At 49.8% G+C, this 27,024-nt stretch overlaps 1 long non-coding RNA gene across 1 annotated transcript in view; it reads left to right on the top strand.

Moving 5' to 3' along the window:
* The first annotated feature begins 222 nt into the window (after nt 1-222).
* The window catches only part of LOC147105186 (uncharacterized), an 88,681-nt gene continuing 61,879 nt past the window's right edge, over nt 223-27,024 (top strand). The window contains exon 1 of the long non-coding RNA XR_015081761.1: nt 223-370. This is a non-coding gene — a long non-coding RNA (uncharacterized LOC147105186). The remainder of the gene's footprint in view (nt 371-27,024) is intronic.

The following is a 27,024-nucleotide window of genomic DNA, read 5'->3' as shown; positions in this document are numbered from 1 at the left end:
TCCTGGTGAGGTGTCTTTCACCCATTGGAAGGGAAGAGAACCTCCCTGCGTGCTGTGACTCCCTCCATAAGCATATGGAGGGAGTCATTTGAGAGCCTGGGTGCAAATGACGTCATCAGACTCGCTTCCTGTTAATTGGCCGGGAAGCCCGCAGGGCGGGGCTTAACAATGCCAATAAAGGGAAAATCCCTTTGACAGAGCGACTGCAGCCAGGATCGTGACTGGAACACAGCAACCAGCTCTCCCGCCACCATTCCGACATCGATGATAAAATCACGGCCCAAGTCTTTTGAAGAATCTGGAACCAACTCCAGGCATAATTCCTGTGATGTTTTTCGTTCTCTAGTGGATCCCCCATGGCATGCTCACAGTGAGTCAGGGGCTTTACCCCTACGTTGCTGAAGGGATGTTGGGATGCACATAACCACTAAAAGTATTTGGGAAGAAGTTTGAGAGTTGGGCTCAGAGACTGGTTCCTGGAAGATAACTAAGTAGCGGTGATAATTTTCCCTTTTAGGTGCAGACTATGAGTTTTTTAATGAACTCGGGATAGCTGCGTGTTCTGAGAAGCAAATGTTAGACAAGACCAAGATCAAGAAATAAAAGAAAGGGCTGTTTGAAATACAGGAACTGCTTGAGACGTAAAAAGAAGAAAATAAAGCAAAGTTGACAAGAATCAAATAGACATAGAGATATGTTCAAGGAGTAAATATTTCTTCCGTCATTTAAAACAGCGATGTCTCTGTACATGAAATAGAAGTTGTTGTAGAATGGGACTTGCTACCTTAGTATTACTCCGAGATGCACTAATAGTCTTGTGCATTTAGCATGTGAAGTCATCATCTTTCTGCTGACTGGTCTTGCTGAGTAGATTAAGGAGTACTAACCTAAGACAATAGCTTGACCTCTGAACCTTACATTGGAATGGTCGAACTTTGTAATGCCCTTTTACTTTTATTTCATGAAGAACTTCGTGCCGTGTCCCCTTTTGTGTTTATAAGTTTCTTTTTGTTCATTTTTTTAATGAATTTTAATTGATTGTTGGAAATTAACCTCTGTCCACCTGTTTGTGATGTTTTTCTTACCCACTGCATGTGAACAAATTTGTTGCACTTGCATACCACAGTTACATAAATAAATTGGTGCAGAAGCAGGTGGATTAGGTGTGAAGCATGGATCAGAACCATGTCTAATCCTTATGTCAAGGTGAATAGTGTAGCAGATGAGGGCAAAGCGGCAATGTGCTTAATTGCTGACCAAATTTAAAGAGAATGGGAGTGGTGCAAGGGCCCAAGTCTCCAGAAGCTGGGCCTGCACACTGGGAGGATTACCAAAGCAGGTTGTCCCAAAATGCTTCAAATCCAATTCATTACTTTTGAAATGTTGGTCGACCCTTCTGAAATTATACACATCAGAGAAGCAGGAGATGGCTGCAGAAACTCACACATATGGCCCAGGGCATATGGGGGGATAAAAACCCAATTTTTTGCCCACCAACAAAAGGGTACGAAATACCGCCAACACACACTGGATATTGAAATGGATTGGATTGAATAGTTTTAAGCGATCAAGGGCGATGACTGACCAGGAATTTCCTGGCATAACTACAGTGGAAGAGCGGATTTGCACTGCTTCCGAGCTACATTAGCTGAAACCACACTCAGCTCATTCACATTGCTCCGCCCCATTAAAAAGACCAGAGAATGCAAGTTCCTACATTTATGCCAGTTCTGAACATGTGTAAATTTGCACCCACAATTTTCGTTTCAGCAGGACCCAAAGTCAATATTTTTGTTGTTTTATAACTAATTTGTTTTTATTATGTTTCCTTACTGAGATCTGCATTGTATTCTCTATATTTTTTATGCGATCAGAATATGTTGCTTTAAAAAGAGAGCAGCTTCCGCAGTTGCATTTTCTTAAACGTGCTGTGCGAAATGTGCAAAACGTATGTTATGAAAATTAAAGATTGAAGGCATCAAACCAATAAAACGAGGGAGATGGTGTATGTTCTGTGCTTTCCTCGGGCCTGATTGTTTATGGTGATTTCTACTTTTACGTGGATTTTTACATTGAGACGTACGCTGATGAGAGTCTCAGGAAATTCTGGCATAAGTTACAATCGACAAGATCGGTGTAGAATCCATCGTAAATTTCAACATAACCTGGATCAAGCAGATTCCGACCCAATGTGTCCTGCAAAGATTTCCAAGGAAAGACTTGCATTTAATTAGCATCTTATTTGAAACATCTGAATGCTTTCTACAAATTAGTTTTTGAAGTAATGTACTTTTAAAGTAGATACCCAAATGCAGCAGTTAATACACAGCAAGATCCACAAACAGCAGTCAAATGGATGCCCAGAGAGTCTATTTTTGGTGGTTCTGGTTGAAGGACAAAAGGTGGCCAGGACACCTTTTTTTTAGAGTGTCCTGGGATCTTTTTAGTGTCCATCTGAACAGGCAGCTGAGGGTTCAGTTTAGCATCCCATCTGAAGGATAGTACATCTAGCCAAGCAGCACTGAAGTGTCATCCTAGATTATGAGCTCAAGTCTTGGAGTTGAGCTTAAACCCACAACCCTCTGACTCCAAGGCAGCAATGCTACCAACTGATAGAGGTTTAATGATGTGAAAAGAATACATGATGACCAATTCACTGAAGTCGAGGGGTTCTGTGGGCAGGACAGGTGAGAATTCTAGGAATGTTTCACCAACGAGAGTAACTTATGTGATGGTAGCATCAAAGTAGAGAGTTAAACATAGCTTCAACAAAAATTGAATAACAATCACGAGCACCAAAAACAAGTGGATAAAGAGAAAAATGTACACCTATTTTCACAGAAATAATCCATAGAGGTAACATAGACTAAAGATGCTTGGATTCAATTGTGCCCCTCTTCCATAGCCAACAATGAAATACATAGTGACGTGCTGTGGTTCCCAACAGACTACCATCTGTTGAAGTATTGTTGGATGAACTCCCTACATATATTTCTGGCTCCCACAGACACAGCCTCCACAAGAGCAGGGATAGGCAATGCCACCACATGCTGTTTGAAAGCCACCTTTTTCTCCTCAGGAAGGTCGACCAGACATCCTCTGTGCATGCCAATATTGTGATTGCCAAGAAAAGTTGGCAGATCCTATGAGCAATGTATTGCAAAAAGCCTCTGGCCCAGACATCCGAACTGCATTTTTAGCAGTACAAATATCCATTTAGCGACACTATATGGACCAGAGTATCTGATCCTTGATAGGATTTCTGAGATTTAGCAGAGGGTCATCACCAATTTAAAAGGCTATAACCATCGACAGCCACCAACTGGATATTCAGAGTTCTCCTTTGAATAAAGATGTAATCAGGCTGAGTGATGCATAGTCCTAGCATGATCCTATATAATCACCACAATTAATATTGCTAGCCTCACAACCTATCCATTCCACAATTAAAACCTTGTTCAATAGTTATGGCAGCGGGTAGTTTCATAAGTGTACCCTCTTCAGAAGTTGGAACAACTGGATGACCTATAAAGTCCTCATTTTATTCTTGTTGCTCAGGTATCCTATATATATACACAGATACAGCAATCTACTGCTCTGGTGACTGTGATTTGAAATTGTTGAAAATGTTATGCCGGTGGTCACCTGCTGAAACGTGGAAAGGCGCAGTAGCGTAGAGTGATGACTGAATTGTTCTCTTTAACAACTGACCGACCATTAAACAATCATCCCCCACCACCCCACCCACCCCCTGCCCCAAAATGAAATCTGGTAATGCCTGACAAAGGTCGACAAGAGCGGCTGCTTGCTCACAGGCCGAGAATATTACAACATTGCCAAGCCAGATGAAGATTAAGATCACAGAAATTTACAGCACAGAAGGAGGCCATTTGGCCCATCATGTCTGTGCCGGCCAATAAAGAGCTGTCCAGCCTAATCCCACTTTCCCGCTCTTGGTCTGTAGCCTTGTAGGTTGTAGCAATTCAAGTGCATATCCAAGTACTTTTTAAATGTGATGAGCATTTCTTTGTCTACAACCCTTTCAGGCAGTGAGTTCCAGACCCCCACCACCCTCTGGATGAAAAATTTCTCATCAACTCCCCTCTAATCCTTCTACCAATTACTTTAAATCTATACCCCCTGCTAAGGGAAATAGGCCCTTCCTAGCCATTCTATCTAGGCCCCTCATAATTTTATACACCTCAGTCAAGTCTCCCCTCAGCCTCCTCTGTCCAAAGAAAACAACCCTAGCCTATCCAATCTTTTCTCATAGCTAAAATTCTCCAGTCCTGGCAACATCCTCGTAAATCTCCTCTGTACCCTCTCTAATGCGGTCACATCCTTCCTGTAATGTGGTGACCAGAACTGTATGCAGTACTCTAGCTGTGGCCTAACTAGTGTTTTGTACACTTCAACCATAACCTCCCTGCTCTTATATTCTATGCCTTGGCTAATAAAGGAAAGTATCCCATCTGTCTTCTTAACCACCTTACCTACCTGTCCTGCTATCTTCAGGGATCTGTGGACATGCACTCCAAGGTCCCTCTGTTTCTCTACACTTCTCAGTATCCTACCATTTATTGTGGATTCCCTTGCCTTATTAGCTCTCCCCAAATGCATTACCTCACACTTTTTCCCTTCATGACAGTAAATATGTGGAATATTTTTCCATCAAAATCATCTTGATTCAACATTTAAAAAAATGATAACAATTTAATTAAGAATGGGTATGCAGTTTGATATGATATTTTTATTTGTTCCTGAGATATGGGCGTAGCTGGCAAGGCCAGCATTTATTGCCCATCCCTATTTGCCCTTGAGAAGGTGGTGAGCTGCCTTCTTAAGCTGCTACAGTCCGTGTGCTGGAGGTACTCCCACAGTGCTGAGTTCCAGGACTCTGACCCAGCAACAATGAAGGATCGGCGATATATTTCCAAGTCAGGATGGTGTATGACTTGGAGGGGAACTTGCAGGTGGTGGTGTTCCCATGCACCTGCTGCCCTTGTCCTTCTAGGTGGTACAGGTCATGGGTTTTGGAGCTACTGCTGAAGAAGCCTTGGCGAGTTGCTGCAGTGCATCTTGTAGATGGTACACACTGTAGCCACAGTGCGCCAGTGTGGAGGGAGTGATTGTTTAAGGTAATGGATAGGGTGCCAATCAAGCGGGCTGCTTTGTCCTGGATGGTGTCAAGCTTCTTCAGTGTTGTTGGAGCTGCACTCATCCAGGCAAGTGGAGAGTATTCCATCATACTCATGACTTGTGCCTTGTAGATGGTGGAAAGGATTTGGGGAGTCGGGAGGTGATACACTCACTGCAGAATACCCAGCTTCTGACCTGCTTTTGTAGCCACTGTATTTATGTGGTTGGTCCAGTTAAGTTTCTGGTCAATGGTGATCCCCAGGATGTTGATGTTGGAGATTCAGTGATGGTAATGCCATTGAATGTCAAGGGATGGTGGTTAGACACTCTCTTGTTGGAGATAGTCATTCCCTGGCACTTGTGTGGCGCCAATGATACTGGCCACTCATCAGCCCAAGCCTGAATGTTGCCCAGGTCTTGCTACATGCAGGCATGGACTGCTTCATTATCTGAGGAGATGCGAGTAGAACTGAACATTGTGCAATCATCAGTGAACATCCGCACTTCGGACCTTATGATGAAGGGAAGGTCATTGATTAAGCAGCTGAAGATGGTTGGGCCTAGGACACTACCCCAAGGAACTCCTGCAGTGATGTCCTAGGGCTGAGGTGATTGACCACCAACAACCACAATCATCTTCCTTTGTGCTAGGTATGACTCCAGCAGAGGAGAGTTCTGCCCTGATTCCCATTGACTTCAATTTTACTAGGGCTCCTAGATGCCACACATGGCCCGATGCTGCCTTGATGTCAAGGGCAGTCACTCTCACCTCACCTCTGGAATTCAGCTCTTTTGTCCATGTTTGGACCAAGGCTCTAATGAGACCTGGAGCCGAGTGGTCTTGGTGGAACCCAAACTGGGCATCGGTGAATAGGTTATTGGTGAGTAAGTGCCGCTTGATAGCACTGTCAACGATACCTTCCATCACTTTGCTGATGATTGAGAGTAGACTGATGGGGTAGTAATTGGCTGGATTGGATTTGTCCTTTTTGTGGACAGGACATACCTGGGCAGTTTTCCACATTGTCGGGTAGATGCCAGTGTTGTAGTTGTATTGGAACAGCTTGGCTAGAGGCGCGGTGAGTTCTGGAGCACAAGTCTTCAGCACGATAGGCGGGATGCTGTCGGAGCCCACAGTCTTTGCTGTATCCAGTGCGCTCAGCCATTTCATGGTATCACGCGGAGTGCATCAAATTGGCTGAAGACTGATTTCTGTGATGGTGGGGACCGCAGGAGGAGGCCAATATGGATCACCCACTCAGCACTTCTGGCTGAAGATGGTTGCAAATGCTTCAGCTTTGTCTTTTGCACTCACGTGCTGGGCTCCACCATCATTGAGGATGGGGATATTCATGGAGCCTCCTCCTCCCGTTAGTTGTTTAATGGTCCACCACCGTTCACGACTGGATGTGGCAGGACTGCAGAGCTTTGATCTGATCCATTGGTTGTGGGATCGCGTAGCTCTGTCTATAGCATGCTGCTTCTGCTGTTTAGCATGCATGTAGTCCTGTGTTGCAGCTTCTCCAGGTTGGCACTGCATTTTTAGGTACGCCTGGTGCTGCTCCTGGCATGCTCTTCTACACTCGTTATTGAGCCAGGGTTGGTCCCCTGGCTTGTGGTAATGGTAGAGTGAGTGATATGCTGGGCCATGAGTTTACAGACTGTGGTGAAATACAATTCTGCTGCTGCTGGTGGCCCACAGCGCCTCATGGATGCCCAGTTTTGTGCTGCTAGATCTGTTCTGAATCTATCCCATTTAGCATGATGGTAGTGCCACACAACACGATGGAGGGTGTCCTCAATGTGAAGACAGGACTTCGTCTCCACAAGGACTGTGCGGTGGTTACTGCTACCAATACTTTCAAGGACAGAGGCACCTGCAACAGGTAGATTGGTAAGGATGAGGTCAAGTAGTTCTTTCCCTCCTATTAGTTCTCTCACCACCTGCCACAAGCCCAGTCTGGCAGCTATATCCCTCAGGACTTGTTCAGCTCGGTCAATAGTAGTGCTACCGAGCCACTCTTGATGGACATCGAAGCCCCCCATCCAGAGTATATTCTGTGCCCTTGCTCCCCTCAGTGTTTCTTCCAAGTGGTGTTCAACATGTAGGTGGTAATCAGCATAGATAAATAATTGTATGTATGAATGTATACATAAATGGTTAATCTATGGAAGGCTATTGCTCCAGTGCTATTGCTACCAAGGGAATGCCACATGTGGAATGCAATTGGTTGGTATTCTATAATATGTAATGTAGTGTTTGATTGGTATCCTGGAGTTCTTGCTTCACTAAATTTGTGATCATGGAAAAGTTCCTGTTTTATTGTCTTGGAAGTTTTAATCTTCGGTTATGAGTCTACCTCAGAAATGTTTTTAAATGGTGAGGAAAGTCAATTATGGTGCAAACTATACAAGCTATTTTCAATGATTTTTTAAAAAATTGTAATTGTTTACAGTGGTGCTTTAAGTTTGGTAATCTGTGAATGCCAGGAGTTGAAACAGGATCTGTCTATTCTATGCAGTGAATGAGGTATCTCCTTCTGTCCTCTTGCTTCCTTCAAGTTCAGTCCATTCTGTACTTTACTATCCTTGCTTACGTGTATGCTTGTGCTGCTAGTACTTCACCAAACCTTAAACACAGGATTGAGCAGATTTGAATTACCCACAGAAATGCCTTCACTCCATACCAAAATTGCTAAAGCTCTTTTTCTTTGATGCTCCACCTTTTTAATGAGATTCTGGACACAACCGTGGAACGTAAGAATGTGCTTTACATGTGGACAAGCCCCAGTCAAGGAAAATGTGTACATCGGATCCACTCCATGGGGGCAACTTACTCAGTGTGCTGGGTGTAAACAAATCTTAAATGCTTTTATAAAGACGGTTTTGCTATACCTCGCGCAAAGGGAAACCCTTCCCAATAAAAGTTCATTTGCACAGTGTATTTTTAAAAAGTTGTGTGGTGGAAAAAAAATTGACCTGTCACTCTGCTGACTGTATTCTTCTGAGTTGAATTTTAAGAGTTGAATTTTAAGAAACATCTGTGGTCCCAACTTTGAGATTTATGCTGAGAGATACCAGGAACAGAAAGAGAAAATTAAATTCCAGAATTTAATGAATAAAAGCAACGGACCCCTGTCCCCAGAGGCTGGGAATCTGGTTGGCTTTTTGCTTAGTTTTTGAATTCTTTCTGGCAGTCAAATATTCTAGTGTCATGGTCGCTTTAATGCTGATCTCTGTATGCGTCTGTCCTCCCAGGCAACTGAGAAGAAAGCCACGGCATTGTAGAAGCATTCCAAATTCAAATGAAAATGTTAATAATTAGTTTATACCACTCAGATCTACTTCACACTATTAAATAAAATGGTCTTTAGTAGCGCGATGCTTAGAATTGCTCTTCCCACCAGACTTCGTGCCAGCAACTATAGGGAGAATTAAATCTTAAATTATTAGGGTCATGTTATCACCATTCGAGTAAAAAATCAACTATGTTTCAAGGTTCATTAAAGATTTATATTGTTTTTAACTACTTTTGCTAACATGCTCGTGTAAATCTGATTAGAAACTATTCTCTGGTGGATTTTTTTTTGTTGCACTCATCAAGGTAAGGAATATCCATGTTGGAAAATGGAGCAGGACTTTGAGCACCCAGCGTCAGCACCAAACATTCTCCCGTCAAGTGTGGATTAGATGCAGGCTGCTGTCCTTTATGATGCGCCAAAATGCACTTTAACTCCAACACCAAGAGGAACCCTACACCGTCATTGTGCATTTTCTTTTCACTTCCCATATCAGTCATCGTTGTGACCTCTCCTGAGTGAGCTTCCTAATTTGTATTTAAATGTGGTTAGTCTTATGCTGTGCCTATGAGGAACCGGGTTGGAACTGCCCAAATTCATCTCTTGTTAGGACACAGCCAGCAGAGAAAAGAGACAGTCATCCAACAGTCTGGATTGGGTTCAAGCCCCGGGCCTGGATGTGATGGGCCATCTGCTCCCTCACTGCATGTTGCACTGCTCCACCTTCCCCTTTTCATGAAGGCAAGATGTTTATTTTTCTGAGTTATAGGGAAATTCTTTTTCAGAATAACCTATTTCCTAAATGCAGAGTAGGTTTAAGTTGAGTGCAATTGATAAATATATCCCTTTGTGTATAACCAAATAGTCTCCCAGCTTTGTGTGTGTTTAGAGTTAGTCGGGAAAGGTTCATGATGCCTATGCTATATACAAACAAAAGAATGTGGTATCATTGGAAATTGTTCTCAATTATCGCGATATATAAAGGCATGTTTCATTTTTCTTAATTTTATGATGTGGGTACATTTTTCCAAGATCTAGGCAAACTATCAAAACATTAAATTGGCAAACATTTGGACCAGATAAGGGCACAGGAAAACATTCATCAGTGGCTGACTGTACATGCCTGTACCTATTAGTTATATTACTAGAACTGAGAAGCTGCTTTGGCTGCCTGCAGCCAGTCACGTTTGTGTAGAGAGGCAGAAACAGCAGGCTTCATTTGTAACCTATGGGGAAGAGCTATTGATAATCTGGGCTGACTCATTACTCTGTTCAGAAAACCTGGATTTTGCACATGGGACTAATAAAATAATTCATGCACTGATGTTTAAGAATGTTAGCATAATGTCATTTAAAACCATTTAAATAGCTTGTACTGGCAGCTCAATATCTTAAAGCATTTTGTTTAATGAAAGAAGTGTGCAACACGAGCAATGGAAAGTTTGCAACTTCTCGTGTCTTTCACACTTGCACTTCCATATCCATAGTGCTTAAGCTTGAACCTAAATGTTTCTAATGTCACACTGAACTGTAGCATGTTTTACCACAGTACCAAGTTAAAATGAAGGGACATATTAATGTATTGACAGTGGGTTCCTAGGCATGTGTTGGTTAGGGTGAGCACGCGGACGGTTTAATGTGATAATGACCTACATAGTTCACGCAAGAACATATTTAACGAGATAACAAAAAATTCCTGTCTTTCTCGCTGCATGTCACCATTTATCTTCCCCCCCCCACCCCACCCCTTCTAGCAACACTGCTAGCCTGTCCCTATTGATCCTCTGCATGGTTTCCCCTCTTTTTATGCTGAAAAAGGCAAAATACATCAGACACAGATAATTTTGGACAGCTTGTCAGAGCTATAGACTAGTACCTCCCCCCTAATATGCCCAAAACATCGGAATATCTGAGTATACCAACTGTATGTGCCAGGAGTAATCGGCCTAATTGTATCTCTGGTTTGCCTCTGTTCAGAGGTTTCTCAATGGCTCCTTTAGCTAGCGCTGCAGTGAGTATCCTTATCCCCTAGGAGTGAGTGGCGCAGTCTGTCTTGCTTCTTCAAATAATGATGGGGCAGTGGATTGCCACAAAATGAAAGCACAATGTCTGTTGCCAGGATATCGAGCATTACCTGCATTAATCTGTTCCTGTGGTCTGACACCATCTTTACATTAATGGAATGAAAGCTTTTTGCCATTAATATGTGCCATTGTGTTGTTTACAAGGGAACTGAGAGTCATGTGCATACCACATTTGAAAAGCCTGCTTCCTGGTAAAGGTGCTGTGCTCCCTCGAGCTGAGGCTTCTTTTCCACGGAGAAAGTGCTGGTGTTTCCCCTGGAAAACAAGGTCTCCGCAAACTGATAATTGTGACAAATGTCTTGGAAGGATCCTTCCATAAAATGTTAATGTTGTGTTCGCCAACATAGCCATGAATAGGACTGTCTCTGTGGTAGGTTTTATCAGGAAGTGACGCTCGAGAAGATGGCGTAAGTCTGTAACTGTCTTTCTCACAAAGTGAAGACCGAGAAAGTGGAGACTCTGACGTTCCCACGTAGGTGTGCCTCAGTCTGAAGACTAGTCTCCAGGGATGAGGCCAGAAGGGATCCAGGTGCCTGAGGTGCAATTGCATCTGCCATTATTCGCTCTGCCTGAACTCCTCTTCCTCTCCCAAATCCATCACTGCCATTGGAATTCCTAATAGAATTCCTAGGTTGTATATGATGGTTTGTGCTAATGAAGCAGCTGTTGTCGTCAACAATGCTGTGGGAAAGATGTGTGTAAAAGGATTGTTGCAATGCAAGAATGCAGCAGCAAACCTGGTACACCAAAGTTGTACTTGTACTTCCTGCAATTTACTATACTGTATTCACTGCTCACGATGTGGTCTCCACTACATTGGGGTGACCAAACGCAGATTGGGTGACCGCTTTGCGGAACACCTCCGTTCAGTCCGTAAGGGGGACCTCGAGCTCCTGGTTGTAGTGTCCGAGGATCAATAATACTCAGACTGCAGGAGAACAATTAAACAGGTATTACTTGAACAGAGGGTACTCTTTTATTTGGACCCAAAAAAAAACCAATTCGACTGTAAATAAACAAAAGTTCAACTAAAGCTTAACAAATCAAATTAAAATTTGGTTTTCCGTGTTGATGATGCACTCCAGTCCCCGCGGCGCCCACCGGTCGCGAAAATACTCAAGCGCACCGGCGGACACCGCGTGCTCCATCTCCAGGGCCACCCGGGCGCGAACATGGCCGCGGAAGAGATGCAGGCAATCCGGCTGGACGACCCCCTCGACCGCCCGCTGCCTGGACCAATTGATGGCTCTTTTAGCCAGGCCCAGGAGCAGGCCCACAAGGAGGTCCCCCAACCTGTCCGCTCCCCTCCGCACCGGGTGACCGTAGATCAAGAGCGTGGGACTGAAGTGCAACCAAAAATCGAGGAGCAGCCCCTTCAAGTAGTGAAAGAGGGGCTGCAACCTCTCACAATCCATATAAACGTGAAACACGGACTCCTCCAGGCCGCAAAAAATGCAGGCGGCCTGGGAGTCCGTGAACCTACTTAAAACCTTATTGCACGGGACCGCTCCGTGCAACACCCTCCAGGCCAAGTCCCCGATGGAACAAGGGAGGACTCCCGCATAGAGAGCCCTCCATTGGGGACCTCCGCTACCGCCGGTCGGCAAAACGCCACGCCAAGGCGTGTCCGGACGGTAGACGAAGATGGCAAAGTGGAGAGTGTGCAGGAGCAGCCCGTACAGGAAACCCCTCCGCGCGGAATGAAAAGGCACGGAGGGTATTTCCTCGAGACGGCTCAAGTTGTGAGGCGCCGGTTCCCGAGGGGAGTTTCGGGGCCGGGCGCCGATGAGGAATTCCGTCCGAACGGGGGTAAGCTCGGACGGGATCGCCCCACGTGCTTGAGCCGCCTCGATACACCTAGTGGAGTCGGGGCCCAGTGCCGCTTTTACCGATTCGATGGTTTCGACCGCGAGCTGGACGTTGGCCCAGGACAGGCGCCGCGCCAGCTCCTCCGGCGCCATCCAGCCCGCTCCTCCGCCATCGAGCAGGTCCCCGACTCTGGTCACCTTGCCAGCCACAGCCCTACCCTCCACCAGCCGCCCGAACCCGTGTTCGTGGAGGTGCGGATTCCTGAGCAGCGGCTCCCGAAGGAGAGCCGCCGCTCCTGACGGGGGAGAGCTCCGCCTGGAAGCGACGTAGTTCCAAACCCATAGTAGTTCCTGGTAGAAGACAGGCAGCTCCCGCAGGCCGGCACGCCTGCTGCCCACTTTCACAAACAGGAGCTGCGTGTCGTAATTGAGGCCATGCAGCTGGCGGAAGAAAAACGTCGCCAGCGCACACCATCTCGGAGGATTCTCGACGTACAGGTATCTCTGCAGCGTCTGAAGACGGAAAGTCGCAGCCTGGGTGCGAAGGCACACCAGCGCCTGACCGCCCTCCCTAAGCGGGAGACACAGAACCGCGGCAGAGACCCAGTGCTTCCTTTTGTCCCAGAAGAAGTCGATGAGCTTCTTCTGAATCTTGGCGACAAACGCAGGGGGAGGGATCAAAGTGACCAACCGGTACCACAACATGGCAGCCACCAGCTGGTTTATGACCAGCGCTCGACCCCTGTAGGACAACACTCGGAGCAGTCCTGTCCAGCGTCCTAGGCGAGCGGTGACTTTGGCCTCCAGCTCTTGCCAGTTCGCCGGCCAAGCGTCCTCGGCAGGGCTAAGGTAGACTCCCAAATAGAGGAGGTGCGTGGTGCTCCAGGCGAAAGGCCTGAACTCCTCCGGCAGGGAGTCCACCCGCCACTGACCCACCAGGAGTCCGGAACATTTCTCCCAGTTGATCTTGGCGGAGGATGCGTCCGAGTAAATCTGCTGGCATTCCCGCATCCTCCGCAAGTCAGCGGGATCCGTGACCGTGAGGAGCACGTCATCGGCGTAAGCCGAGAGGACCACCTCCACGCCCGGCCCTTGCAGAGCCAGTCCCGTCAACCTCTTCCGCAAGAGGCGCAGGAAAGGCTCCACGCAAATGGCATATAACTGACCGGACATGGGGCATCCCTGACGCACCCCCCTCCCGAAGCGAAGGGGCGCCGTCAAGGACCCGTTAACTTTAATCAGACACTCCGCGGCGGCGTACAGAAGTCGGATCCGGGCGACGAAATGCGTCCCGAACCCGAATGCGCGCAGAGTCCCGAAGAGATACTCGTGATCCACCCTGTCGAACGCCTTCTCCTGATCCAGGGAAAGGAAGGCGACCGACAGACCAGCCCTCTGGGAGTGGTGGACCAGGTCCCGGACCAGATGGATGTTATCGTGGATGGTCCGGCCCGGGACCGTGTAGGACTGGTCGGGGTGGATCATGCGGGCCAGCACGGTGCCAAGGCGAGCAGACATGGCCCTGGCAAAGATTTTATAGTCCGTGCTGAGGAGGGAGACCGGGCGCCAGTTCTTAAGGAGGTGGAGATTGCCCTTCTTAGGCAGCAGGACAATGACCGCCCTGCGCCAAGAGAGGGGCATCTCCCCGGTCGCCAAACTTTCCCCCAGGACCCGCGCGTAGTCGCCCCCCAAGACGTCCCAGAACGCCCTGTGGAACTCCACGGTCAGCCCGTCCAGCCCCGGGGACTTTCCCCTAGAGAGCTGGCGGAGGGCGCCGGTCAGCTCCGCCAGACTTAGCGGAGCGTCCAATTTTTCGGCGCCCTCCGGGCCAACCTTCGTCAGGTCCTCCCACAAAACTCTGCGCGCATCCTCGCTGGACGGATCCGGAGAGAACAGAGCCCCGTAATAGGCGCGGGTCTCCGCGCTGATTCCCTCCGGATCCGAGACCAGAGATCCGTCGTCGGCCAGCAGCCCCAAGAGCTGCTTACGGACCCCCCGTCTTTTTTCCAGCGAGTAGAAGAAGGGGGAGCCGCGGTCCAGGTCCCGCAGGAGCTGGATCCGCGACCTCACGTACGCGCCTCGGGACCCGACGAGCTGCAGGTCCTTCAGCGCGCCCTTCTTCTCTTCGTACACCTTCCGCAGGGCCGGGTCCTCGACGACCTGACTGAGACGGGACTCCAGGTCGAGCACCTCCTTCTCCAACCGCCCGACCCGGGCCTCCCGCCTCTTGGTCGACCCCTTCGCGTACTCCTGACAGAAGAGACGGATGTGAGCCTTGCCCACATCCCACCATAGCCTCAAGGAGGGGAAGACCCCTGCTTCCTTCTCCAGTCGGCCCAGAATCGATGAAATGAATCCCGGAACCGTGCGTCCTCCAGCAGCAGGTTGTTAAAATGCCAGTACACGGACCCCCCCCGCACGCACAGCGGAGCGAGCTCCGCCCACACCAGGTGGTGGTCCGTGCACGGCACCGGCCGCATGGAAGCTGCCAGAACGCAGGAGACGTACGCCCGGGAAATGTAGAGGCGGTCGATTCTGGACCTTCCTCCCCCAGACCTCACGCTAGTGAAGGCGCTGGAGTCGGGGTGGAGATTTCGCCAGACGTCCACCAAGTCGAAGGACCCAACCAGGTCCCTCAACTTCTCCATCGCCGCCGGGCTTCGCGGGGGACCCGAACGGTCCCTCGCCTCGAGGGTGCAGTTAAAATCCCCCCCCGAGGATGACGCACTCGCCCACGTCGATGGAGCCCAAGAGAGCGGACACTTCTTCGAAGAAGCGCACTTGCTGCGCACTGGTCTGAGGGGCGTACACGTTCACTAGATGGAGCGGCACGCCCCCCAGGCGAACAGTGACCTGGAGCAAGCGGCCCGGCACGTGCTCCTTGACCCCCAAGATCTCCGGCTGAAAATGCGGGGCCAGCAAGATAGCCACCCTGCTGGAATTGTTGGAGAGGTGACTCATGCGGACCCCTCCTTGCCAATCCAGGAGCCACGTGGCTTCGTCTCCCGGAACGGTGTGGGTTTCTTGCAGGAAGCACACCGCATACTTCCCGTCCCGAAGGACCGAGAAGTTATTGAATCTGCGGCGCGCCTCCCTGCTGCCGTTGATGTTGAGGCTGGCTATGGTTATCTTCATGTCAGAAGCATAGTGCAACCTCTACCTACACCTAACGGGGCGAGGAAGCGCAGCCGCTGGTCCGCCGCCACTTCCTCAGCAGCCCAGTGAGAAACGTTGTGAGCCGACGCAGCTCGAGCGGGTTCACACCCTCGTCCGCGCCCAAGATCTTAACGGCGGCGCGGACGGAATCGATGAGCAGCGCCAGCTCCGACCACCTGTCGAGGGCCAGCCGGACCTTATTGCGCTGACCCAGGCACGTGGCCATAAAATCCCGGAGTTCCCTTACGGAAATGAGGGGAGACTCAGCAAGGGGCACGAGGTCATCCATCGCCACGTCGGCGCTGGAGTCCGAATCGTCCTCCGTGCCCATCACCGAGTCCCCATCCTCCTCCAGGGGGTCGTCACCAGCGGCCGACCCGTCCGCCGCGCAGTGCGAAGCGAACGACTCGGCCGCGCCAGCCAGCCCCGCCTCCGCCCGGATCCCACCCCCAGGATCGGCGGCAGAGGATTTCTCCCTGGGCTCCTCTAGGGGTGCCGGGCCAGAAGACGGCGGCGGTTCAGAGCTCCCCTCCGCCTCAGACGCCGGAACGACCGGAGAAACCGGGGAGAGAACAATTTCCAGCTCCTCCAGTACGTCCGGCACCAGAGACGCAGCCAGGGGGCCATCCTCCTCCCCGCCACCAACCTCCGACCCAGCGGACGGGGGGTTTTGAATTAAAAGCTCTACCAGGACGAGCATCCCCTGGGAGACGTCTGGGTCGCATTGGGCGAGCTCATTATCCTCGAGCTCGCCCGACCCAGCCCCCAGGCTGCCCGACCCGGCGAGGGGTAACGACACCGATAAAAGGTCAACTTCAATTACTGCCGCGGGTTGTTCCGCAACCCCCCCCACGGGCAGGGTCTCATCCCCATCCCCGGGAGGCACGTGCTGGACAGACACATCTGCCTCAGCCTCCCGAGGGACAGGCGACCCCTGCCGATCGCTGGTGATGACGACAGCGCTGGGGGGGCGGGGGGGCGCAGTACCCGCGGCGGGCGACGACTCCCCCTGCTCGGAGGGACCTTCCTCCTCCCGGTCCTCCTCCTCATCCAGGGGGTCGCGCCTTCTTTTTAGCACGGAGGGAGCGAGGGAGACCTCCATGTCTGCAAAGGCCTCCTCCTCGACTCCCTCCGGCGGAGCAGGTTGGTCGGGTTCCTCGGGCCCGAGCCCGGCCGCAGATATTGGCATTACCGCTGCGGCGGTTGCGGCCACAGGCTCGGGCACGGGGCCCCTCCCGCTCACATCTGCCCTGATCAACTCCGCGAGGAGCGCGGGTGTAAGGGGCTCAAGGGGCAAGGGCTCACCATCCACGGGGGGACCTGCCCTAAGGTGCTTCTTTTTTCCCCGCGCCTTCTTTCCGGCCGGACACGCTCCCTCCCCCCCGCCGGAGGCCTTGGTGGCATCGGCCCCCGACGTCAACCGCGCATCAGACGTACTTGACGCGCGGGCAGATCCGGGGGGAAGGGCGGCGGCGGCGGCGCCAGCCTCGGCCGCACGAGATGATCCGGCGGCCTTGGAGGCAGGGCAGTTCCTCCTGATGTGTCCCACCTCCCTGCAGGCATGGCACCTCACACCGTCCGACGTCCAAAAGGCGTGGTAGGCGGTCCCCTCGTGGAGGACGACGAACGCCCCTTCAGTGTCCTCCTCCCGCGCCAGCTGGATAAACAGCTGGCGCCGGAAGGAGAAGACGTGGCGAAGGCTGGCCTCCCGGAAGCCGAGCGGGATGGGCGTGATCCCCGACCTCACCTCCCCAAGTTGTCGCAAATGGGGAAGGAGGAGCTCACCAGGAACATAGGGCGGGACGTTGGAAATAATGATCCTCTGCGCGGTGGCCTCGAGGGGATCCACCGGCAGGAAGGTCCCGCCCACGGTGAGCCCCTTGGCGACAGCCAGGGACACCGCCCGCTCCGACCCCAGGAAGAACACAGCCTTCCCATACATTTTCAAGGCCGCGACGATGGCTGAGGGGCCGACAACCCCAGCCATGGCCTTGACGCAGGCCTCGATGGTCATAGTGGGGTGAGTGTAGCTCTTCACCCCAAGCTTTTTTGTTATTAATCGAAAAGGTGACGGGGCAGCAGGAACAGCGGGAGCAGCTATGGCTGTGGCTACCACTCTCGCATAGGTCCCGGCTGGCCCCGCCACCGGCGAAGATGCAGTCGCCATTCTGGGGTGCTTTTTTTAAGGGCTACACTCACCCCAAGTCACAGGCCTGAAGGTGTTAATGGCCTCGGTGTATATATATATTTTTTTGTCCTCTATTGAGCAGAGGGAGCGGATTAAAATGAGGACACACCTCTCTCCTTATTGATTTAAATTGGGAGAGGAGCCCTCGCCCCTCTGCTCAATTGGCAATTAATAAAATAGATGAAACTAAGGTGCCTTAGAAAGACAGGCAGAGAGAGACAAAGAGAGAGAGAGAGGTGGGGGGGTGGGAAGGAGGGAGGCCGCAAAGGGCAGTGTTGCCACTCAGGATGGTGGGTGGGTGTAGGCAGGGTTGCACTCTCCGATGGAAAAAGTCTTTGGTGATGGTGGTCTTCTGGCAGGGGGAGAAGACGTCTTCACCTGGAAAAGCTGGAGAAGCCCAGGCTTAGTCCTGCAACAGGTCTTAACGATGTAATTAAATTAAATTAAGGACTTCACCTTGGGCAGCTCCAAGCTCTCCCAGGGCAGGCAATAGAAGGGATGCTAATTAGTGGTGTGTGTGGCCTAGCTTTTAACAAGAGCACACACACACACACACACTACTACCCCTTGATGATCCGGCCTTGCTTCTTCTTTTCTCCCCCCACCTAAAATACAAAGTCTTGGGAGAGTGCCCCAAATAACACCCACCTGTAGATGTTCCGGATGAAGTTTTCTTCCCTCCTTTCAAGCAGTTGGTTTCTCTCCCCTCTCTCCCTCTCCTGAAGTGGAGGCCAAATTGGGGAGGCAGTGATAGAAAGGCCTCTCCCCTGGTTGATGTTGATGTAGGCCTCCTTTCTCCTTCTCCTCCTCTGTCCTCTCTCTCCAGGCACCTCAGTTGATGTAATGATGGTGGAGTTGGTGGTGGTGGTCCAACGTTCTCCTCCTCTTCCTGGTCAGGGGACCACCACTTTAATCCACTCTCCAAAGTCTGGCTGCTCCCTCTGCTCGTGCTTGCAGCTGAACAGAGGGTAACTTAAGACTGAAATACAGAAGGCTGCTATGGCTTTATATACAGGGGTGGTCACTGCCGGTACTGCAGTATAGAATCAGTTCTTCTCTTAAAGGCGCATACACAACAATTCCTCCCCTTTTAGATAAACAGTACATAACATTCATTTAACAACTAAATAATAACTAATTACAATTACAATTTTCTCTGTACTATATACATCAACTGAAATAATCATTTATAAGTTCAGTCTTTGAGGAGGCTTCCTGATCCTGACTGGATACGAGTATCCTGTTCTTGCGGCGGAGTTGATTCTGGCTCATTGTCATTGGTTGGTTCGTCAGCTTCCAATACCACTGCTTCTGAGGTAGACGCAATCTGTACTTCGGGTTGATTACCAGGTGCACCTGCTCGTGGTATGGGTTTGGCTTGTTCCTGTGACTCTAGAATCTGGTCAGCATGGCATCTCACGATGCTCTCTCCAACGTCCACTGTGTACATTAGTGGTCCCTGCTGTGTGCATATCGTTCCTGGCTGACAATTTTCTGTTCGGTAGTCGCGGGCCAAGACTGGTTGCCCTATCTTGAAGCTCCTGGTTGGCTTCTCATTTATGTGCTGGAATTGCTTATCCTCAACATCTCGTCTTATGTTTGGTTTGAGCAAATCCAGGCGACATCTTAGCCTTCGGTTGAAGAACATTATGGCTGGAGCTTGGTTGGTGACTGCATGTGTTGCATTCCGGTAAGCAAACAAGAAATTATCCACCTTGTGTTGTAGTGGTATGTCATCATTATGCATTGCCTTTATGGCCTTTTTAAAGGTCTGAACAAACCTCTCAGCCAATCCATTTGTGGCTGGATGATATGGGGCAGATGTGTAATGCTTCACCCCATTATTCCTCAGAAACCTCCGGAAATCCTCTGACACAAACTGTGGCCCATTGTCGGAGCAAATCTGTTCTGGCAAGCCATTCCTGGCGAAGATGGTCCGTAGGACTGCAATAGTTTTCTCCGTGGTGATGGAGGACATTTTGATGACGTCTGGCCATTTCGAATGGGCGTCCACAGCGATTAGGAACATTGGCCTAGAAATTCAGTAAGGCGCTGCAAGCTTTGCGCCCAGTTGCCGCCTAAAGAGGGCTTCTGCGCCAGTATAGGAGGTTGCGCTGATATTGAGATCGGTGGCGGTAGCCGGTAGCGCTGCGCCGGCACCGATGACGTCATCGGTGTGCGCAGTGCCCCGTTTCCACCCCGATGCCGGCCCGACACCCATATTCAGTTGCCGCCGCCTCCTCCGTGGCGGCCGCTACTAACATCCGGAGACCAGGGCCTTACTGCAGCCTTACTGGGGCGCATAAAGGTGGAGGTGCGGCCGGCCGCTTTTTCGGCGGCCGCCTGCCCGCACCTCCTTCCCCGGCCTCCTCCACCCCCCCCCCCCGCGGCATTGCCGGCTGCTTTCCGCGAGCCCGGCACTTCTCCGTGGTGCCGGGCTCATTTGCCGGCACAATCCAGCGGTGATCTCCCCGTTGCAGGCATCTCCACCTTAAGAGAAGGAGGAGGCCTGCAGTACCGCAGCCTGCCGCACCGCATCGGGTGGCGCAGCGGCACTTAGAGCGCTGATATTCAGTTTCAGCGCCCCAAGCGGGGGCGGGCACACCCTGGAATGGCGCCCGGTTCCGACTTGGGGCGCGAAAAGTGAATATTTGACGGTCGCACATGGCTCCGCGCCCAGCGCTAACTTTTGGCCGTTAGCCAGCTGGCGGGGCCATAGTGAATTTCTAGGCCATTGAGTCCATAAATGGACCAGCAAAATCAATGTGTACCCGTTGCCATGGAGATGTGGGCCACTCCCATGGATGTAGCGTTGCCTATGGTGGAGCGTTTTGGACCTTCTGGCATCCTGTGCGTCTCTTGGTCATATCCTTGATTTCTTTATCGATTCCCGGCCACCACACAAATGCCCTGGCTAGGCTCTTCATTTTTACCCCTCCCAGATGACCCTCATGAAGCTCATTGAGCACTCTATCTCTCAACTTGGGTGGAATTACCACTTGGGATCCACACACCAAGGTCCCCCGGCACACTGACAGTGAGGAACAAAAAACAAAGGGCCAAACTAATTCATAAAAAATGTGAGCATAAAAAAAGCCTGAGGGTTTTATACCTTAATGCGAGAAGCATCAGGAACAAGGTAGATGAATTAGCTGTGGAAATAGAGGTTAATAATTATGATCTAATTGGGATTACGGAAACATGGTTGCAGGGTGAGCAGGGCTGGGAGCTTAACATACAGGGGTATTCAGTATTTAGGAAGGATCGACAAAAAAGAAAGGGAGGAGGGGTAGCATTGCTAGTAAAAGAGGGGATAAATGCAATTGAAAAGAAGGATATTAACTCAGTTAATACAGAATCTATATGGGTGGAGCTAAGAAATAGCGAGGGGCGAAAAACATTAATAGGAGTGGTATATAGGCCTCCAAATAGTAAAATAGAGGTTAGGGAGGGCATCACGAGGGAAATTAGAGAAGCGTGCAATAAGAGCACAGCTGTCATCATAGGTGACTTTAACTTACATATAGATTGGACTAGCCTAATCAGTAAAAATAATGAGGAGGAGGAATTCCTTGAGTGTTTAAGGGATGGTTATCTGGATCAATATGTCGAGGAACCAACTCGGGAACAGGCTATATTGGACTGGGTACTGTGCAATGAGAAGGGACTAATCAGTAATCTTGTTGTACGGGGACCCTTGGGTCAGAGCGATCATAACATGATCGATTTCTCACTCGAAATGGAGAGCGAAGAAATTGACTCAGAGACTAAGGTCCTGAATTTAAACAAGGGGAATTATGATGCCATGAGACGGGAACTGAGTAGGTCTGATTGGACAACGTTCCTGGGAGGACTGGAGGTAGATAAACAATGGCAAACATTTAAAGATAGAATGACAAAATTGCAAAAATTGTTTATACCAATCTGGCATAAAAGGAAATCTAAAAAGGTGACTCAACCGTGGATAACAGGGGAAATTAGAGACAGCATAAAATCCAAAGATAGGGCGTATAAAATAGCCAAAAAAAGCGCCAGAGCGGAAGATTGGGAACAGTTTAAGATAGAGCAAAGGAGGGCAAAGGGCATGATCAAGAGGGGCAAAATAGCTTACGAAAACAAGCTGGCGGAAAATATAAAAACTAACTCCAAAAGCTTTTATAAATATATCAAAAGGAAAAGACTGGTGAAAACCAAAGTTGGTCCATTGCAGTCAGATACGGGGGAATATATAATGGGAAATAAGGAAATGGCAGATCAACTAAATGCATACTTTGGGTCAGTCTTTACGAAGGAAGACACAAAAAACCTCCCTGGGATATCGGGAAAAATAGGGACATTGGCAAAGGAGGAACTGACGCAAATCAATATCTCTAAGGATATGGTGTTAAGGAAGCTAAAGGGATTGAAGGTGGACAAATCCCCAGGGCCTGATAACATGCATCCTAGGGTACTGAAGGAGGTGGCCCTAGAGATAGCGGATGCACTAAGGATGATTTTTCAGAATTCATTAGACTCGGGAACAGTGCCGATGGATTGGAGGGTAGCTAACGTTACCCCACTATTCAAAAAGGGGGGTAGGGAAAAAGCAGGTAATTACAGACCTGTAAGCCTTACATCAGTTGTGGGCAAAATGCTGGAGTCCATCATTAAGGATGAAATAGCGGAGCACTTAGCAAATGGGGACAGGATAGGACAGAGTCAACATGGATTTACAAAGGGTAAATCGTGCTTGACTAATCTATTGGAATTTTTTGAGGGAGTAACTGGTAGAATAGATGGGGGAGAGCCAGTAGATGTGGTGTACCTGGACTTCCAAAAGGCCTTCGATAAGGTCCCACATAAAAGATTAGCATGGAAAATTGAGGCTCATGGGATAAAGGGGAAAGTTTTGGCGTGGATAGGGAACTGGCTGTCAGATAGAAAACAGAGAGTTGGAATAAACGGCTCATTTTCTGAATGGCAGGCAGTAACAAGTGGGGTACCACAGGGATCTGTCCTGGGCCCCCAGCTGTTCACAATTTACATTAATGACCTGGATCAGGGAGTCGGATGCAGCATTTCCAAATTTGCAGACGACACTAAACTAGGAGGGGGGGTGGGCTCAGAGGAAGAGACCAGGAAGCTCCAGAGCGATTTGGACAGACTGGGCGATTGGGCGGATAAATGGCAGATGCACTATAATGTGGACAAGTGCGAAGTTATCCACCTTGGGTGCAGGAACGGGAGGGCAAATTATTATTTAAATGGCAATAGATTGGGAGAGGGGGAAGTACAGAGAGACCTGGGTGTTCTTGTACACCAGTCACTGAAGGCGAGCATGCAGGTGCAACAGGCGGTCAAGAAGGCAAACGGTATGCTGGCCTTCATAGCAAAAGGGTTAGAATACAGGAACAGGGATACCTTGCTGCAGCTGTACAGGGCACTGGTGAGACCACACCTCGAGTACTGTGTACAGTTTTGGTCGCCTCATCTGAGGAAGGATGTTCTTGCCATGGAGGGGGTGCAGCGGCGATTCACCAGGCTGATACCAGGAATGGCGGGAATGACCTATGAGGAGAGACTATGTAGTTTAGGGATGTACACACTGGAGTTTAGAAGATTGAGAGGGGACCTCATAGAAGTGTATAAAATTCTGACAGGTCTAGACAGACTGGATGCAGAAGGAATGTTTCCCTTGGCGGGTGAGAACAGAACTAGAGGACATAATTTAAGGATAAGGGCTAAACCATTTAGGACAGAGATGAGGGGGAATTTCTTCACTCAGAGAGTGGTGAACCTGTGGAACTCATTGCCACAGAGGGCAGTGTACGCCAGCTCATTAAATATATTTAAGAGGGAATTAGATATATTTCTACGGGCAAAAGGGGTTAAGGGTTACGGAGAGAAGGCGGGGACGGGATACTGAATTAAAGGATCAGCCATGATCTCATCGAATGGCGGAGCAGGCACGAAGGGCCGAATGGCCTACTCCTGCTCCTATCTTCTATGTATCTATGTATCTATGTTCTCTCCTTGGCGAGAATACTGGCAACAGTGAGTCGCCATGTGCTGGCCATCTCTTCACCGTCAAATCATAGACCCGAGAGAGTGTCGGGTCATTTCGGGTTCCTTCTCTATACTTGAGTTTGTAACAAGTAGACATTCGACTATGGTCACATGGAATATCTCAACAGGGTCCACTGCAGGTGCTTCCACTACCGTAGGCAACGGTAGGCGCGACAGCCCATCAGCGTTTCCATGCTGTTTCATACCCTTGTACTCTATGTCGTACTGATGTGCCCCTAGAAAAAGTGACCATCTTTGCAGCCGTTGCGCCGTCCCAAGTCCTTGTTGGAACAAATCTTTCGCGTCAGTTAGAATTTTTGACAGTCGTCCAGTTGTGACGTCATCATCCGTTTTATCAGTCACAGTTAGCTCCTGAATGGAATGCCAATCCAATTGTATTTTTCAGATCCATTCACGTCCCAATAATGGTGGTCCTCCATCTGATAGTATATATATAGATACAGTTTCTGTGTTTCCTTGCCGTTGTATTCAACTGGCACCCTTATTTTTCCTCTGGGGTAGACTTTTTGCCCCGTGTACGTCTTCAATACAATGGACGTGTCCTTCAAGGGTATGTGTGAGAATAGCCGCTCATAGTCTTGTCGATTCATGACAGTTAGGGCTGATCCTGTGTCCAATTCCATCTTTACTGGGGACCCTGCTATCTTGAGGGTGACCCAAATGGTTCGGTGATCCTCCTTTGCGATCAGATTGTGCAACTTTAGACAACTTAGTCTCCTGCTCCCGGAGTCCTTATCACTCTCCTGATCTTCCGAACTACTGTCTGTCAATTTCTTTACTTTCTTGTACTTTTCCTTAGTAGTTCTTGTAGTGTTGGTTTTCTTTCCCGACCTGCAGACTCTTGCTATGTGTCCCATTTTCCCACATTGCCTGCATACTTTGTCCTTAACCCAGCAGTCCTTCTGATCATGGGTTGTTCTGCCGCAGCAAAAGCACTTTTCTGCTCCATACGCCATTTCGTTAGCGCTGTATTCCTGTGGTTTCTGTTGTATTTCCGCAGCTCCCCGTGCTGCTGCTTCGTAGGATACTGCCACGCTGAAAGCCTGTTCTAGCGTCAGGTCCTTTTCCGAAAGTAGTCGTTTCTGGGTTCCTTCACTCTGGAGCCCGCAGACAAACTTATCCCGCAAGGTGTCTGCCAGTCCTGCTCCGAACTGGCAGTGCTTCGATAACTTGCGTAGTTCCGTAAGATAGTCAGCATTGCTCTCATCTTTGTGCTGGTTTCTTTTATGGAACTTGAATCTTTCTGCTATCAGCAGCAGTGCAGGGTTAAGGTGTTCCTGTAAGATATTAACAATCTCTTCAAAACTTTTCTCCATTGGTTTAGCTGGGGTAATTAAATTCCGCAATAGGCCGTACATTCTCGCGCCCATCAAATTTAATAATACCGACGCCTTCTTTCCATCGGCCACCTCATTTGCCTTGCAGTACACTTCAATTCTTTCCACATACGTGGTCCAGTCTTCTACCTCGTTGTCGAAAGCAGTGATACTGCCACTCTTCGGCATCTTGAGTGATTTAAAATGGCGCCTCCCGCGCTTTTTCTTCTTCCCCAATGGAATAAAATGGCGCCTCCCGCGCTTTTCCTTCTTCCCCAATGTAATAAAATGGTGCCTCCCGCGCTTTTCTTTCTTCCCCTTGCTGCCACGCTGCTCCTAGCATTCTACAGGGTAATGGCGGCGACCCGCCACTTCGGCGCGTATCACTTTTCCTTCCCCGCGTTCTATCCTATCCACGCTGCCCTGTTCTTGAGCACCGACCGTGCCCTGTGCGCTCCACCCTCTCTCTCTCTCTTCCTCCCGACAACGCTGCACGGCCCCTTTGCAGAGCCGCTCGATCGAGCCCGAGCCCGCCGCAGTCCGGAAGGGTCAGCGCACTACCTGCTACCAGCACAACTTGCTGGAACACCTCGACTGGAGAGCCAGGCCCAGCTCTCCACAGCCTCCCCTGCAACTCTCCGATGGATCCCTGGGCGGTTGCCCGCGGTCGACGCCCGCCGTTCTGACTTCGACCTCCAAGAAGCTTCTCTTCAGGGAAAAGATCCCCGTGAGGTGATGCAGTACTGCAGGTGATTTCAAACCTGCCCGTCGCCAGTGTAGTGTCCGAGGATCAATAATACTCAGACTGCAGGAGAACAATAAAGCAGGTATTTACTTGAACAGAGAGTAACTTAAGACTGAAATACAGAAGCCTGCTATGGCTTTATATACAGGGGTGGTCACTGCCGGTACTGCAGTATAGAATCAGTTCTTCTCTTAAAGGCACATACACAACACTGGTGGCCTGTCACTTTAAATGACTGCCCCATTCCCACTCAGACCTCACCGTCCTAGGCTTCTTGCATTGTTCCATGAAAGCTCAGCGTAAGTTCAAGGAACAGCACCTCATCTTTTGATTAGGCACTCTACAACCCTCTGGACTCAACATGGAGTTCAACAATTTCAGATCATAACTTCAGCCCCTATCATATATATATATATATATTCTCTTTTTTTTTTAATCCACACTTTCGCCTGGGCTTTTTTCTTCCCTCCCACGTGGCAGCTGTCCTTCATTCTGCCAGGGCCATTCACACTTCATCTAGAGCCATCCTTTGTTCCTTGAATATCTCTTAATGTCTCTTAATCTCTCCTGCTTTCTATCCTATCACTGACCTTCCCTTTTGTTCTTTCATCCCCTCCCCCTTTTCCCAGCCCCGACTTGTTTTAAAATCTATCCCTGTAACATTTGCCTATTGAATTATCATTGGCCCGCAGGCATCTGTAAGGAATACCTATTATATTCACATGTGATCACATGCTGAGTTGCCATTGGCCTGCAGGCATCTGTAAGGACTACTATTGTTTTGAAGGCCCAGGCTAGGGGTCCTAATGCCAGGCTTTTCCCCACTGTGCTGCTTTGAGTAAGATCAGACCTAATGCTTAATAAAAGAGTTAGGCCTAGAAATTCACTTTGGGCCCGCCAGCAGGCGTGCGCCCAAAAGTTAGCGCTGAGCGCGGAGCCAGTTGCGCCCGTCAGATATTCAGTTTTTGCGCCCCAGGTCGGAACCGGGCGCTATTCCAGGGTGTGCCCGCCCCCGCTTGGGGCGCTGAAACTGAATTTCAGCGCTCTAGGCGCCGCTGCGCCACCCGCTGCGGAGCGGCAGGCTGCGGTACTGCAGGCCTCCTCCTTCTCTTAAGGGGGAGGTGCCTGCAACGGGGAGATCGCCGCTGGATAGTGCCGGCAAATGAGCCCGGCACCACGGAGAAGTGCCGGGTTCGCGGAAAGCAGCCGGCAATGCCGCGGGG

The sequence above is a fragment of the Somniosus microcephalus genome, chromosome 18, assembly GCF_052327205.1.
Source record: "Somniosus microcephalus isolate GS21.2 chromosome 18, FLI_Smic_1.0, whole genome shotgun sequence".
NCBI lineage: Eukaryota > Metazoa > Chordata > Chondrichthyes > Squaliformes > Somniosidae > Somniosus > Somniosus microcephalus.
Note: the sequence above shows the minus strand (reverse complement) of the source record. Positions and strands in the feature narration are given on the sequence as shown.